The sequence below is a fragment of the Hordeum vulgare genome, chromosome 5H (genome assembly GCF_904849725.1).
Source record: "Hordeum vulgare subsp. vulgare chromosome 5H, MorexV3_pseudomolecules_assembly, whole genome shotgun sequence".
In the NCBI taxonomy this organism is placed as follows: Eukaryota; Viridiplantae; Streptophyta; class Magnoliopsida; order Poales; family Poaceae; genus Hordeum; species Hordeum vulgare.
Genome location: NC_058522.1, coordinates 343,173,630 through 343,178,391, shown reverse-complemented (window position 1 = coordinate 343,178,391; position 4,762 = coordinate 343,173,630). Strand labels below are relative to the sequence as shown.

The 4,762-nt window shown below is 48.2% G+C and overlaps 1 pseudogene; it reads left to right on the top strand.

The window, feature by feature from the left end:
* The first annotated feature begins 489 nt into the window (after positions 1-489).
* LOC123396689 lies at positions 490-2,216 on the top strand (annotated as a pseudogene).
* Positions 2,217-4,762: the final 2,546 nt, after the last annotated feature.

Below are 4,762 nucleotides of genomic sequence, written 5' to 3'. Positions count from 1 at the left end.
CTATCTCATCCTTCGGTTGGCTTTTGTAGGCCAGAACCTGGACATAAAAGTAATGCATCAGCACATAAACTCAAATTTGCACCACCATGGATGATGTACGTGCAAAAGGAGAGTAATCACAGACAGAGCAAAGAAACTCACAAATAACTAGGGATATGTATGTACGTACATCAGCTCCAGTGGAAAAGGAACCATGGCGGCGGTCTGCACGACGATCCCCCAGCGCCCGTACTGCTGGCTGCTCCCGCTCTGCACCAAGAACAAATTCAGAAACGTTCATTCGATCGTCATTAGTTGCTGCCGCTCTTCTCTAACAAAAAATAACGGTGGCGGCGTCGCGTGCGGAGGCGCGGTGACCGGTGGCGGCGTCACGGGAGGAGGCGCCTTCACGGGCGTCACGGGAGGAGGCGAATTCGATCGTCATTAGTCTAAAGAAACACAAATTATTTGAAGCTTTCCTATTAGATGGAATAGAACTCTCCTGGGTCGATGACGTGGCGGACAGATCCACACCGCACATCCACCACAGATCCCAGCCCGGCCGACCGGTCAGCGAGCAGTGTACGGCCTCGCTCTCCCAGTCTCCCTCCCCACGAACCCCTCCCCCTTGCAGATCCGCGCCGCCACCTCCCTTCCAGATCCACGCCGTCACGAGCTCGCCTCCATCCTCCTCCTCTTACCCATGGCCTCCCCCATGGCCCTCCCTTACCCACCAGCGGAACCCGACGGCTACGACCATGGCGCACGCCGTGCTCGTGCTCCTGGCATGGCACCCGGATCTCATCGTGCTGACGCTCACGCTCCACGTCGCGGCCATCGGCATCTGGAAGTACCAGCACAGGCCATGCGCGTCGGCGCCGCACCCGTGCGTGCGTGCGTCCATGGTACGTGCGCGACCTACTCGGCCGCATGACGCTGTAGGAGAAGGCGGGCCAGATGGCCCAGATCGAGCTCTCCGTGGCGTCGCCCCGCGCCCTCGCGGAGCTCGGCGTCGGCAGCCTCCTCAACGGCGGCGGCAGGCCGCCCTTCGACGGCGCCTCGCCGTCCGACTGGGCCGGCATAGTCGACAGCATGCAGCGCCTCGCCCTCTCGTCCCGTCTCTCCGTCCCCATCATCTACGGCGTCGATGCCGTCCACGGCCACAACAACATGCTGGGGGTCATTTTGTTTTGTGTTGTATCCCCCACAAGCGGCGAGGGCGGCGTGCGAGCGTCGATCGCGCAGGGCCGCGAGCGCATCGCGGCGGCCGCGTCCGCCTTCCGCGGGGACATCCTCTCCGCCCGCTCGCTCGCCAGCGGCAGCGTCGCGCACCGAGGTATGCGCATCCCCCCGTCGCCCCTCTTCCGTTTCCGTTTGGGGAACTCGCCGGTCGTCTTCCGTGCTGGTCGACGCGCACGCTGAGTACCAGCCGTTCAGTTTACTTCATGGTGGGGTGCCTTGAAATTCCTGCCTAGTTTTCCCACACTCGATCCGGTTGAACCTGCGAATCTATGATTGATTTCTCAACTTCTAATGCTGATGAAAGATGGTCTCCTTCTGTGATGGCAGAGAAACTCGACAGCCTAAAGGATCAGCTCAGGGTGCTCCAGGCAGCTCTGGCAGAGGCTCTCTCCTGTAAGCAACTCTGCACCCGTGGACGTTGCTAATATCCAAAGGCTCTCTCCGTCCCATCTCTCTTGTTTTGTGTTGTATCCCCCACAACGTCGGCCTCGGAGCTTCCAGGCACGTTACATTTACATCCCGATCGACCATGTTGACATTTTAGTAGTGGCAAGGCCTACATGCATACTACGTTGAATTGATGCAGGGATCCGGAGCTTGTCTGAAAGATCGGCGAGGCGACGGCGCTCGAGGTTCGGGCCACTGGCATGCACTGGACCTTCGCCCCCTGCGTCGCCGTGAGTCAAACTCAGAAACTTTCCGGCCGGCTGTCCCTTGAGCTGCAAGAAAAAGGAGTGATGTCTGGTGGTGGGTGATGTATGTATAGGTATGTAGGGATTCGAGGTGGGGGAGATGCTACGAGAGCTACAACGAGGACCCAGAGATCGTGCGCTCCTTCACCACCATCGTCGCCGGTCTGCAAGGCCAGCCACCGGCAGACCACCCCCATGGTTACCCTTTCCTCCATTCGGTTAGGTACTTAATCCATATTCTGGTGCTCTGATCAGGACCCCACTGTTCGGCAAGTATGCTGGTCAGAATTCACTGGATTTTAATGAATCTTTTTCCCCAGCATAACTTTGGTTCGAATCTAGCCTGAAATTTCGAGCTTTAAGCACACCAACCAAAATTTCATTAATATTTTGAATCCTGGCATGGACACCCAACGGGCCGAAGCCGAAGCTTGGAGCTTAAGCCTTGCCTGGGCTCCAATTTTCTGCGTGAAGCCCGGTCCTAAGATCAGAAAACCCCGGAATACCTAAAATCTTATATTTCTTCAAGATAACATTATAAATTCTTGAAGTCTATTTACTTATAGACATGGGGTGTTCGTAAAGTTAATCTTATATATAGGTTCACTTGATCAGACCAAGAAATTTCATCTGAGCAGATATTTTCCTGAATCAACTTTTAGTTAATCCTTTCATGCAGGAGAGAACATATTGTACCACATCACCATTTATTGCTAGTTAACAAGTATTGTTGACCTGGCTAGTCTCAGATTTTTGCTCCAGGTTTAATCCAAAGTACAAATGAAATGCTCGTACCGGATAACGGTCCTGGAGAATAGGAATTTTTGTTTCCTAGCTTAGCACCCGAGTTAAAGTGACGTCCTCGAGAGGCACCTTTTTGTTCAATTTTGTAGCACTGATTCCCTGATTTCTAGTGTTTATGATGGATGGATGGATGGTCTGTGCTGCCATATTTGAAGTTGAGATCATTCAAATAGGATCACAGCCTACTTCTCCTACTTCTCTCAGTCACATTTGTTTTTGTACAATGAGGCTAAGTGCAGCAGGAAAACATCATTTTTTCAGATAATTATTGCTTCAGTATATTTACCTAGACCGCTTAATTATATCTTGTTGGGAAAAACACCACACACATGTTTCTTTTGAAAGACACAAACATGTCTTCATTGTTGACCTTCTGAATAGCACACTACCAATTTCTAGTTGTTGATTTGGCTAGCTGTGAGTGAGATTTATCATATATATCCTCTAGGTTCAATTTTGAGTACAAATTAAACGCTCATGCTTGTTAGTACAACAGTGCAAGTCTGATTAATTAACTATTTGAGAGATGCATGCTAGGGGCATATATGATTCTAGACTCCTAAAACTTTTTAGTCCCTTACATACTTTTGGCTAGCTCTTGTCGCACTGCAAGCAATTCAATAATGTGATATCTGAAACTACTTTACCATCTCTTACAGGCAAGGTGCATGGAGGTAGGCTCAACTTCCGCGTCTTCCATTGGATTGCCTCGCTGCTGCCGGCGACGCTGTTTGGCATCAGCACGGTGAGCTCCTCTCCCTCCTCTGCTCCGTGCCTCCTGTCCCCGATTGCTCTGATGATCCTCGTGGCCTTCGAGCCATGGTTATGGTGTGGGTCTATGGCCGTCGTTCCATGGCTGTCTGGTTTGGCTGCTAGAGTCCTTTCATAATCATCATGCCACTGTTTGTTTTTAAGTTTGCTCGTTTTTCTGCTTACCATGTTTGCTAACACTGGCCTACCTGATGCAAACTTGCTGAATATATGTGTGGGTAGTTCCTGGTCATCACTTATTATCCAAGGGAGTAGTTTTGGTACTTAACGAATGGTGTTTCAGCTAGCTTGCACCTCATCTAGCTACTCACTGTTATTGTTACCTAAAATAAATTTGCTTGGTGTTGGATAGACATTGTTTTGCATGACGAAATCCTCTAGTTCGCGTATGATGGATGGGTGGTTCCTACCCGTGGAGGTCCTGTATGAGCCTAGTTTTTTTTGTAGTACAAATTAATTTGTAGTGGCTATCAATCCAATAGCAGACAATGCTTACAAATTAATTGGTGTAGTGCTGCTGTGTACGCATACTGTAGCTTTATTCTACTCTAAAATTAATTAATGTAGCTTTATTCTACTCTAAAAGAACCCAGAGAAGATTAATCTGCAACAGTTTTCTCGCCAACTTTGGTAACGAGAGTATATGTGTTACTTCATATTACTGAAGATCTGAACATTTTCTTTTATTTCTGTCTCATATTTTGTTTAAACTTACGCTACAGTTTCACTTTAGATGATATTTTGTTCTTCGAAAGACGTTTTACAATTTAGCATTGCCATCTAGTTCATGTGCCTCAACAATACATTACTTTGTTTGGATGCAGGTATACTAGAGCCCATAAAAGTTGGTATCAGGGATGCAAAACTAGGAGTGGGGAAGCAAGAGCAGGATGACTTCTTCACAGCGAGTGCTAATTTCTGTATTTTCTTTTGAGATTCTTCTGGCTTGATGCTTCAGCTGTGAAAACTCGTATTTGATTGTCAACTGTGAACCAGATGAGTTATTGTGTTATGTAAACCTGGGAGATGTATTATGTGATGTTATATGATGGATGATTTTAGTTCGACTTGGAGTTTTCTTAATTTGAATATGAAATAGTGTTGCATTTAATATTGGACAAATAATTGGTTGAAAAGGCCTAATAAATAGAAATGAAACCAAGTTCTTGAAAAAAAAGTTGCTGAATTCAGAAATGAAAAAAACGCCAAAACTGAAACTGGACCAAATGTATTTGGGCACTAAAAGGCCAGGGCCCAAATTTTTTTCGAAAAAT